Source organism: Globicephala melas, chromosome 5 (genome assembly GCF_963455315.2).
Source record: "Globicephala melas chromosome 5, mGloMel1.2, whole genome shotgun sequence".
In the NCBI taxonomy this organism is placed as follows: domain Eukaryota; kingdom Metazoa; phylum Chordata; class Mammalia; order Artiodactyla; family Delphinidae; genus Globicephala; species Globicephala melas.
The window spans coordinates 135,674,853-135,687,428 of NC_083318.1; positions in this window are offsets into that span (position 1 = coordinate 135,674,853).

The following is a 12,576-nucleotide window of genomic DNA, read 5'->3' on the forward strand; positions in this document are numbered from 1 at the left end:
ATATAAAGTACTTCCTTTTCTTGGGTAGCTTGTGGAGAGTGGCGGGAAAGGATGCACTCTGATTTTCTGTTTTACATTCTAGAGATGAAAGTTTTAAGTGATTGTTATTAAATTCTTCTGCTTACAAATAGAAATGTATTAGAATAGAAAACTAGCATTGAGAACCCTCAGTGTACCTCCTGGTACCACTCACAATTTTTTTGAATGCATGATAATTAGAACAAATGGAACAAATGGTAGAAAGGATAGAACAATTAGTGCATGCCCATCTGCTGTACCAACTCCTGCCAACAGAGATATCAGAGATTCATACACGTATAATCATTCTCTCTTATTTTAAATAAAATAACTGCATATCACTCTGCCTTTTAGCCTTTGGTGTTTATTCTTTCTATTCCAACATTAATGCTTTAGCTATTTTTTTTTTGAAATATCCCAAACAAGAAAAAGTTTATTCATGCTCTCGATATCATTGTGTTTTTTTCAATATATCTAAAGGTAGTTTAGATTTATTTTGAATGAATGTTCCACTTTAGAATAGTTTTAGAATTACAGAAAAGTTTTGAAAATAGTACTGAGAGCTCTCAAATACCGTGAGACCAGTTTCCCTTCTATCTATATCTTATAATAATATACTTATCACAATTATGAACTAATATTGATACATTATCTTTGGCTAGAATCCATAGTTTATACATATTTCTTTATATTTTACCTAATGTTCATTTTTCAGTTATGAGATCCCAGCCAGGATACAATATTGCTTCTCTAGACTTCTTTTGGCTATAACAGTTCACCAGACTTTCCTTGTTTTCGATGACTTTGACTGTTTTGAGGAGTACGGCCAGCTATTTTATTGCATGCCTCTTTATCGGAATTATTCTGACTTTTTTTAATGACTAGAGTGCAGTTATGGATTTTGTGGAGGAAGACGAGAGGTGAAGTATAATTTTCATTAAATCATACCGAGAGGACATGGCTCATCATTATTGGTTTTGACTGTGATCATCTGGCTGAATAGTGTAGCTAGATTTCTCCACTGTAAATTTACTGTTCACCTCTCTTCACATTTTACTCTATGGAAGAAAGTCACTATGCACAGGCCACACATATGGAGGAGGGATTTCTGTGCATAGAATCTACATGAATTAGAGGAAAACTTTTCAGCTTTTCATCATTGAGCATGATGTTAGCTGTGGTTTTGTCATAAATGGCCTTTTTTATGTTGAGCTACGTCCACTCTATACCAACTTTGTTGAGAATTTTTATCATAAATGGAACTTACATTGAATTTTGTCAAAAGATTTTTCTGCATCTATTGAGATAATCATATGCTTTTTATTCTTCAGTTTGTCAATATGGAGTAATATATGAATTGATTTGAAGATATTGAACTATCGTTGCATCCCTGGAATAAATCCTGCTTGATCATGATGTATAATCCTTTTATGCATTGTTGAATATAGTTTGCTAATATTTTGTTGAGAATTTTCACTTTTCATCAGGGATATTGGCCTGTAATTTTCTGTGTGTGTGTGTGTCTTTGTCTGGTTTTAGTATCAGGGTAATGCTGGCCTTGTTTGGAAGTGTTCCCACCTCTTCAATATTTTGGAATAGTTTAAGAAGGGTAGGTATTAATTCTTCTCTAAATGTTTGGTAGAATTCTCCTGTGAAGCCATCTGGTCCTAAACTTTTGTTTGCTGGGAGTTTTTTGATTAGTGATTCAATTTCATTACTGGCAATTGATCTATTTAACCTTTCTATTTCACCTGATTCAGTCTTGGAAGACTATTTTTCTAGAAATTTATGTATGTTGTTCAATTTGTTGGCATATAACTGTTTGTAGTATTCTTTTATGATTTTATTTCTGTGATATCAGTTGTAATTTCTTTTCTTTCATTTCAATTTTATTTATTTGGACTCTTTCTCTTTTTGTTCTTCATGAGCCTGGCTAAAAGTTTATCGATTTTGTTTATCTTTTCAAAACATCAGCCACTGAGGGAGGCTCTCTCTAGTTTTCTGCTCTCTTAGATTTATTGATCTTTCGTATTATTTTGTGTGTGAGGGGCAGTGTGTCTCTATTTTATTTATTTCCATTAAAGATCACTCTTTATGCAATAGATTTTTATCAGTGTTGCAAAAGCATAGTGTCGTGCATCCACCATAATATATCCCACAGAACATTTTTACCAGCTTAAAAAACAACCCTGTGTTTCACTTATTGTAGCATTAAATTTAACATTAGCTCCACAGTTCTTGGAAGTTTTCTATTTTTATTTTTCCCACTGTTTTTATCTTTACATTTCAGTTTGGGCAGTTTTTACTGGCCAATCTTCTAGTTCACTTATATTTTCTTAGTTGTGTCACGTCTACTGATGAGTCCATCAAAGACATTCTTCATTTCTCTTACTATGTTTTTTATTTCTAGTATTCCATTTTGATTCCTTCATAGATTTTCCATCTCTCTGCTTTAATTTCTCATTTCTCCTTGCATGTCCTCCACTTTTTCTGCAAAGCTCTTCACATACTAATCATAGTTATCTTAAATTCCCTATTGATAATTCCAATATCAATGTTATAGCTGAATCTGGTGCTGATGTTGTCTTGTCTTTTCAAGCTATTTTTTATTTTTTGACCTTTGTCACCCCCCCTTTTTTTTTTTTTTTGAAATCCAGACATGTTATATTTTTTTGTTGAAATCCAGACATGTTAAATCAGGTTACAGGAACTGAGGTAAATAGGCCTTTAGTGTAGGAATTTTTGTTAAACTGGCAAGAACTTGTGCTGTGCTTAATATTGTAGTTATGGGTGCATGAGGCTTCAGATTCCTCTAATATACTTTTTTTCCTGTATTCTATCTTGACTCTGGGTTTCCCTGTGTACTTCTCCTTAAAATTTGTCTGTGTGTTTCAGCAATTTCATCTGTAAGCCACATTTATTATAGCAGAGCCCTTTTCATGTGATGGTAAGGTTTGGGTGTGCTCTATAATCTTCCAATGATATCTAAGTCTCTTATTGAGCCAATGTCTTGGGACTATGACCTTCACAAGCATTTTTCTATTAGTGTATATATATTTTTCTCTTTCTCCTACAGCCTTCCCAGGTTGCAGAGTCTGCAATCTATTTTCTTTAAGCATCAACCCCTTGTTTTCTATGTGTTTCTCCCCCATGCCACCATTTTCTAGGTGCAGAAGGAAAGCTGCAGGGGGCCAGAGTGGGAAGAATATTGTTCGCTTACTGAGGCTAAGGCTCTGGCAAATTTTTTTCTCTGGGAAACAGGCCTTTGTTATGAGTAAAATATGGGCATATTTCACAATGCTTACTATTCCCTTCCTTCACCAGAGGCAGTGGGGATTTTTTTCAGATCTTCACTGTGAAAGCCCATCTGCTGATTATGTTCCTTCAGATATTCTATTTATTTAGTTAAAAATATGAAATTATACCATGTTTTCTGGTCATACCAGAAATAAATTAGAAAGTATGATGGAATTGTATAACCCTTACTGGGAGCAATTGATGGGTTCAAGAAGCACAATAAAGGAAGACAGTGATTAATCATCAACTTAAAGCTAAATGAGAAAGCCAGAGATTTTCCTTAGCAACATATTAAGGGATTCTCAGCAGCAGCAGAGAGCAGGAAATTCTGCAGGATCCAGGATCAAAGACTGGGATTAACTAGGTGTAGATGAGCTTCTAGTAAAGTTTAATTCCAAATTTAGCAAGTCTGCAACACCAAAATCAGAGCTATGACTGAAAAAGAGCAGAATCCTGATCTATGGGATGAGAATCATCTGAGTGGTTGGACTCAGAAACTTGGAAATTTCAGATTTCCTTGAAATACTCCTTGGCCTGCAAAAGTGTCCCCTTCTTTCAGTTGAAGGCTAGTGCCCTTCTTTTGCTTGGAAACTGTATATGGAATCTCAACTTTGATAGGTAACACATATTCCCCTGCTCTCTTGCTTCATACTAATTTTTTTCTTGCCACTTTCCTTAGTAGAGAACACATATTCCACAGTCTCCTGACAATTTACCACATGGTACACAAAGGTAAAGGTTTTGAAATGAGTCAAGAATATAAAAATGTTCTACCGGGGTCCCATCTGCAGAGTAAGCAGCCTTGTTAATTGGGCCATGTTTCCTGAAGTTCTAAGGATTAATGCTGTCTTAATGGTACAGAATATCATGAAACATTTATGCCAAGCCCCTAAAGAGAATCAAAATGTAAGCTCACTAGAGAACTGGAACATGGCCTTTATTTCTACAATAGAGGATTGCTTAACATTTGACAACTAGCTCTGTTTTCGTACTATTAAGTCTTAGTAGAAAGGAAACATTTGACTTTAAGATACTAAGTGATCACACAGTTCAAGCTATCCATCAAATGTTGATTTCAATCTACTCACCAAGTCATGATGTCAGGGGCATGCAGCAGCAATCCATTGTAATTTGGAAGTGGTACTTCCAGGGTAACACACAAGCAGGAGCAATAACACCTGTGTCAATGAAATGGTCAGCTCCATTGTCACTTCTCCCTTACTTTACCTTTGAGCACACAGAGTGTCTCTTTTGACAAGCTAGAGAATGAACAAAGAGACAGAGACTAATCAGTGATGGGTCGACTTAATATTTGGGTATAAACCAACATGAAACACTTGCTTATATCAGGGAGTATGCCTAAAAGACAGTGAATACGAGAAGTTCTCCACTGAGCAGAGCTTTGGACAGTGCATCTAGTTATCTAGCTTGTTTGGAAATAAAACCACCCAAGTGAAAATATATTCAGATTCAGAAGCAGTGGGGAATAGTATTGCTGGTTGGTAAGGGGCCTAGAACAGTAAATATTAGGAGATCAGTGTATACATACAAGGTGTTTCATTGTGTGAAATGCAGTATATAACTTATACTGCAATTTTTTTTTAAACTATATGCCCAAGAATACTAAAATGCCAAGTGATAAGTAGAATCCACTTCAGTGTTTTAGGTGTGTTAATAGGAAACTGTAGAATCAATTTGAGCTCAACAGAATAACAGGAATTAAACTTTCAAACTCAACATGAGGGGCCATTATAGATATACTGAATAATGATAAGAAACTCAATCAAGCCAATTATGGCTTGTATGACTATGTATTATCCCGAATACAGTAGACTCTTGGTATCCAATTTACCTAGAAAGTACTATTTAGGATTATTTTTTTGATATTTATTTTTATTTCAGAACAAACTAAAATGCAACTACAATGCATCAAAAATTAGAGGACAAAGTAATTTAACTAGATTGAAAAGACCTGATAGCCTTCAAAAGACAGAAAATCCAATTATAATTAAACTGTTCATTAGTAACTGTAAGAGACAGAAGGGAATGTAATAAGGACTTGAAACTACTGAGAAAAAAATGGCAGGAAACATTCTATCTTATGCACATGGAATATCCATTCAGGAATAATAAAAAACATTTTTTCAGACATGCTTACAGCCAAATATTTTACATTAAAAAAAACCATACTACGGCTTCCCTGGTGGCGCAGTGGTTGAGAGTCCGTCTGCTGATGCAGGGGACACAGGTTCTTGCCCCTGTCCGGGAAGATCCCACATGCCGCGGAGCGGCTGGGCCCGTGAGCCATGGCCGCTGAGCCTGCGCGTCCGGAGCCTGTGCTCCGCAACGGAAGAGGCCACAACAGTGAGAGGCCCGTGTACGGCAAAAAAAAAAAAAAAAAAAAAAAAAATACTGAAAGACTGATTGAAGGATATACTTCTTTAAAACACACATGTACATTAGCACATACACTTTGTAAGGAAAGGCATGGTATACAAGAAGCAAATTACAGAAATTGGAAAAATCTGTTGAAAACTTCATTAAAATTTTTAAAACATTAAAGCAATATACGTTATTGTACTAAATTAGGGCATAGAGTATATGGTATATGTGCATTTAGCGGGTAAATAGCACACTTCAGGAAAAATAGTGTGACTAGCACTCTAGGGACCTAACCAATGCACTCTGCCAGTCACCAAGCTCCTCTCCTATTCTGGATTGTAGCACCATGGTTTAGTTTTGTCTTTTTTATAATTTCTTTGAAAGGAATCACAGAGTAGTATTATTTTCTGTTGAATCCTATTTCTCAATATTTGTCCCATTCATCCTTGTTGGTATACATAATAGAATTAGGCTTAATTTCAACATTTTATACAATTTTATTGTATGGATCCTCAGTTTTGTTTTTCTGAGCAACGTACTATTTCCCCTTCATTTCTTAAGGATATTATTACAGGGTGTAGAATTCTGAGGTAACTCACCCCCTACTACAAGACTTTTAAGATGTTATTTAATGTTTTCGTGTTCTCATGGTTTCTGATAATTTTGTTTTTGTTTATTTGGGTTTCTTTTCTGATAGATTTCCTCTTTGTATTTGGTTTTGGTTTCAGCAATTCAATAGGATATGACAGTTTTCCTAGTTCATCTTAATATTCATCTTCTTTGCTATTCTCTGAGTGTCTTAGACCTGTGGTTTGGTGTTTGTCTTCAGTTCTGGGAATTTTATTTGTTATTTATTTCAATATTTATTATTCTGTCCATTCTATATTTGTATATGTGGAATCTACTTATGAATTCCAATTATGTGTCTGTTACACCATTTGATATGGTCCCACAGACCTTAGATGCTATGTTCTCTGTTGGTTTTTTTTTTTCTTTTCTTTTTTAGCCTTTTTTCTGTTTGTACGTGCTTCAGTTCAAGGGATTTCTACTGGTTTACTTTACCTTCACTGATTCATATTGTTGAACTTGGCTCTCTCTGGAATAAAGAATTCAGTACCACTAGTAGGCTTTTTTTTTAAGTCTTTAGACAACTGCAATATGCATCATTCTTCATAACCACTGTACTGAAGTTTAATATCAGAAGAACTGATGGAGAACAATGACACCTGGAATATGTTTTTTGCCAATTTCAAAAATATTCCAAAACAAGACAAGCAAATAGAGATAATATTCCATTAGTGATATAGCAGAACTGATGCAAGATTTTATGCATGGACTAATACAATTTTAATGAGAGTGATCATAAGATATTTTGATGTTTTATTAGAACTGGAATCTAAAAACAAAAAAATCAAAAAAATGACACAGTGATTTTACTGACAATATGGAAACCAGAAGATGCAAACCTGAAGAAACACCATCATGACTTTCCAAATAGATCAAATGACTGTAGTATAAATTCTAAATTTTAAAAAAGATGAATTATTTTTGTTTGTAATGATAATACAAATACAAATTATGGTGGAGCACAGCATCATGATATAAACAATATTCTAACCAAATGAAAAATACCTATTCTTGAAATTGGTTGTGGTACATAAATATTTGAAATACATCGAAACTATGATATCTGACAATCAAATACAAGATCTTATAGTCAAAGATTATCAATATTTTTACATATATACACTATAAGATATCAGGATCAAAATTTTCTTGCAATAAAGCCAATGTTGAATAAAGATATATTTATATATGTATTTTAGCAGAATTTAGTACATGCTGTTCCTTACCTGGTATCAACTGAATTAAGAAATGTTAGAAACATTGATTCTTAAAATTCTCAGTTTTTAAAACAAATCTATGTATCCTAAAAGTTTTAAAATTATTTTTTTAAATAAGCTAATATTTGTTGCATTACAAAAAATCAATTGAAAGGTGTTAATCAGAGTATTCAACAAATGGAGTATCAAAAACTTCAGATTTTAATGTGTTTATTTAACAGACAACAATTATTCAAAACAAAAGTTTTATAGCTGTTAAATTCTCTGAGACTTAACGAATTATATTTGAGTTTCAACTTAGGGCTTAGAAAATTACGATTCTACAATAAATTAGTGCTGTAAGATTATAGTTGGCTGTTTGCTTGCTTTGTCTCCTGTTTAAATAATTTGCAGTATAGATGGCAAAATGTCAAATAAGAAATCAAAATATGTAGTTTTTTTATTTTTTATTTTTTGCGGTACGCGGGCCTCTCACTGCTGTGGCCTCTCCCATTGCGGAGCACAGGCTCCGGACGCGCAGGCTCAGCGGCCATGGCTCACGGGCCCAGCCGCTCCGCAGCATGTGGGATCTTCCCGGACCGGGGCACGAACCCGTGTCCCTTGCATCGGCAGGCGGACTCTCAACCACTGCGCCACCAAGGAGGCCCTGTAGTTTTGTTTTTATCCATTAACTCATTCTTTCAAATATTAAAATGTATTAAATTAAGTATTTCACATACCTAGATATGCAGATTCAAAATGTAACACATTGAAATTTAAACAAGCAAACAACAACAGAATTTACAAGGTACCAAATGAGATAGTTTCCTTTTTTCTCCTGAGTTTATTACTAGGCCTAAAATAAATAATCTCAAATAATCTTGGGTAGTTTACTGGTACTTATATTATTCTGGCTCCACTGAAAACCCTTTGTCTTTACCTGTAATGGTTCTTCATTTTATTTTATGGAGATCTATTCCTAGTTCCTAAAAGTTTCTACGGTTATGTTTGTTCATTAATGCATTTAATGTTCCTTGTTATATTGCTGCTTCAATTTTTAGTATCTTGCTCTCATCAGGTTCTCACAGCTTGGAGTTTACCTTGAGTCATAAAAATTTGAGATTGTGACCTAAACTTTAATGATGTAGAACACTGCATGATTCTCTAGGGCTCGGTGGGACTAATGGGGGTCAGTGTACTTTTAATCAAGTGCTATAATGGACATACACTGAATTTTGTAGAATGGCCTATGAGGACGGAAAAAGATAATGTGCCAAGTCACGTAAATAAAATGATCAAGGGAGAAAAAATGCTGCAGATCTCGACTTAACTATGAGAATCCCACTGAGTATTTACAATATGCTTTTAGCTAATGGCCATAAATAAGCATATATTCTATGCAGAATATTTAACTTTTATATCATGAAGGCAGAGTGTGATAGCAGAGACCTAAAAGAATTTATGAATAACAAAGTTTAGAGAAGAGGAATATCTCCTCCAAGGTTAGATACAACATTTTTCATTAACGCTGAATTAAAAATAAAATATTTTAGATGTGAAATTAAGTTTTTCCCCAGTTTATCTTTTGATGCTTATCATGTCAGCTTGCTCCAGAGAACTGAGACATTTGAGTCAGAGTTGCGTTAATCCAGAAGGGCTGAGAGGGATTAAACCTGTCCATTGTTATTAGTTACCTGAAGCACTACATAAAGAAAGATTTGGGGCTGTTTCTGCATTCAGCAAGCAAGAGCATTATAGTGGAAGAGAAATGCCCAAAATGGACCGTGGAAGGGTGATTTTGGTGGCATCATGACAATGCCTTTTCCATCTAAAACCTTGATTTCTTTCAAAGTTAAACAGATAAATTTCAGTGTGTATGTGCATATATTTCTTAAAGCTAAGTTTCCTTTTACCTTTCAGTTGCTTCAATTGTAATTTGTTTTGCATAAAGACACATCCATGCATGACTTTTTCTAAATGCATAAATGCAACTGTATTCTTACCTTTAAGCAGTTATTTTTAATAACTTATTTCTTTCTTATTTCTCCACTCCCACTTTCTTTCCTCTCTTATCTTCCACTCTGTATCTCAACATCTGTCCTCATTCTTAACACCTTGATGTTTATACTTTGGAATTGTATTTTTATGATCAGATAACCCTGTAGAGGCATGTATATTTGTAAATAGGTAAACAGTCATAAGCATATAGGAGAGAAATTTCTGTTATTGTGTTCAAACATAACATATCATTGCATACTTTTGGCCCTCTTGGAACTTTTTATTCTCGTGCAATAGCATGAGATGGAAATCCATACGTGCTATGTATCAATCCACTTAGTCATACTTTTTAATGTCTACTAAACTCTACCTGCTTTGTATACACTATAATTTTCAGTCATTTTTCTGTTGGAGTGCACGTACTTTCTTTCCATGTTTGCTTGTTATCAGAGATCTTTGCCCTTTAGAAATACATTTTAATAATAACTGCCAAATAATATTTTATTAACTTTTATATTATATTTATGTATGGAATTTTGGGTACCCATTCATACGTAAATGAAATTTGTTTTTGAGTTCCTGATTTTAAAGTCTTGATTAAGTATGTCTCTTCTACTTCTGGAATGTGTATGTATTTTTATTCACTTTTAAGGTACACATATTGATGTTTTTTAAGACTCTTTCCATATGAATTTTATTTTTAAAATACTGTGAGATGAGTACTTATCTATTTAAAAAAATCAGATGATGGCAAGATATACCTGAACCATTAATTAAATAATATATTTCACATCAACTTATCACATTTTAATTATTCTCCTGTATAATGAGGTCTAGTGGGTTATTAATTTCTTCCTAGTCTAGTAAAATATTGATTTAATTACAGTGAGCCCATCGTGTGCTCCTCTAATGAGATATTCTCCAGTCATTGTTATACTTTAGTATCCTTTTCTTGGCTACACTAAAAAATTTGTTCTTTCAGATGAAATTCAAGAATAGTTAACAGAATTCAGAAAAACAAAAATACCAGTGTAACTCTTAGGGGATATACAGTGTAGTTTAATTTAATGGATAGACATTTTCTGAGAATTTATATTTTTATAATATTGTCTTTCCAACCAAAGAAAAAGCATTTAAGAGAGTAATCAAATATACGTACAGAGAATGTTACAATATTTGAAACCATATCTGGTATACATTCAGTACATAGTCAGGCAACTATTTTCACATAAAATTAGTACATAAAAATAAATCGCATCCATGAATAAAAAGGCAAATAATCTAAAGTTTAGCCAGCAGAACCCAATCAAGATTTTTTTTTTTTTTTTTTTCCCCTGGTACGCGGGCCTCTCACTGCTGTGGCCTCTCCCGTTGCGGAGCACAGGCTCCAGATGCGCAGGCCCAGCGGCCATGGCTCACAGGCCCAGCTGCTCCGCAGCATGTGGGATCTTCCCGGACCAGGGCACGAACCCGCGTCCCCTGCATTGGCAGGCGGACTCTCAACCACTGCGCCACCAGGGAAGCCCTCAAGATATTTTAATCCAGTATACATTGAATATTAAAACCAGAAAACTTCCTTTCCATGTGAAAAATTTGCTTCATTTTGATATTCAATTTATACTGGATTGAAATATTGTGAAGATTTTTGTGTGTCTATCTGATCACTTTATTAAATGCTCTGTATAACAATTTTTAATTTTAATTTATTATTATTATTATTAGGTCTCAAGGATAATGAGATCTCCTACTTCACATAAAAACATATTTTATTAAGATAACCTTAAATGTCTAATTATTTTTGATTTAGGTGTTTGTTTCACATCTTATGCACATTGAGGTTTATTATCATTATATGTTCATCATACATCTCATCATCATTATACATATAATATACTTATATATTCTTTCTATTTTCATTATTGTTTTTTACTTGAACTTACATTTGCTTGACATTATTATTATCTCCATTCTTACTTTCTTGCCCCATCTTCCTAATGAAATTAATACAAAGATTTGTATATTAGTCTATTTTTTGCAAAGACTATATTACTGGATTTAACCTTCTGATTAGGTAAGGTTAAGCAGAGGTAACAAACCACCCTGGACTCTCAGTAGCTTAGAACAATAAAAGTGAGTTTTTCACTATTTTACACCTAGTTCTGGTTGGGTCTGGATACACACCGTCCTGAATTCACTCAAGGCCTCGGGTATGGTTAGAGCAGTTGTATTTCATAGTGATATTAATTTAAAGTCACCTGTGATCACTCTCTTTTATTAGCACATGTTGAATTTTTACCCCATAATCTTTATAGTAAGAATACACTGTTGATACAAAACTCAGCAGACACTTGAATGATTTAATCCTTATTGATAAAACTTTTGTAATTAAAACTATTTTTGTTTTCATAATTTGCTGAAGCCATATAAAATATAGAAGCCTGTAAAAAATTACACACTTTATTCATATATTGGACATATCTACATAGAAAGAAGCTCAGGTTAAGACAAATCTCAGAGCCAATGCAGATCTGCAGGTATAAGCATACTGCATAGATGATTATTTTATTTGGGATTATAGTTTAAAATAGCGTTTGTGAGAACTGTGAATAAGTTTATTACATATAAAGAAAACACAGTGGCTCTCATAAACATCTGTATTTTCTGCTCATTAAGGAACACGAAATAGTGTTTAACTACTGATCCAAGAGAAGAGTAGCCCTTACAGTGAAACCTCGGGATTCTATTTGGGTGATACTTATTTGGTACCTCTTTTTCTGGCCCTTTTTACTAATGACTTGAAATTAGTGATATTCCCTTATGATCCCAAAAAGAATCTTCGTGTTCAAGGTGTCTGCACATTGACTTCCATAGGAAATTTTCTTCTCTCCAGTGCGTGCTCTGAAATTCTGGCTGCCCATGTTACTGGCTAACAACTATGGTCTTCTGATGCTACAGCCTCTGGCTCTCCTAAGGCACACTGTGCTTTGTTCTGCATGTTGAACAATAAGAAAATCATTTAAAACTCAATAGGTGGGAAGTCACCTCCTGCATGTAGTCA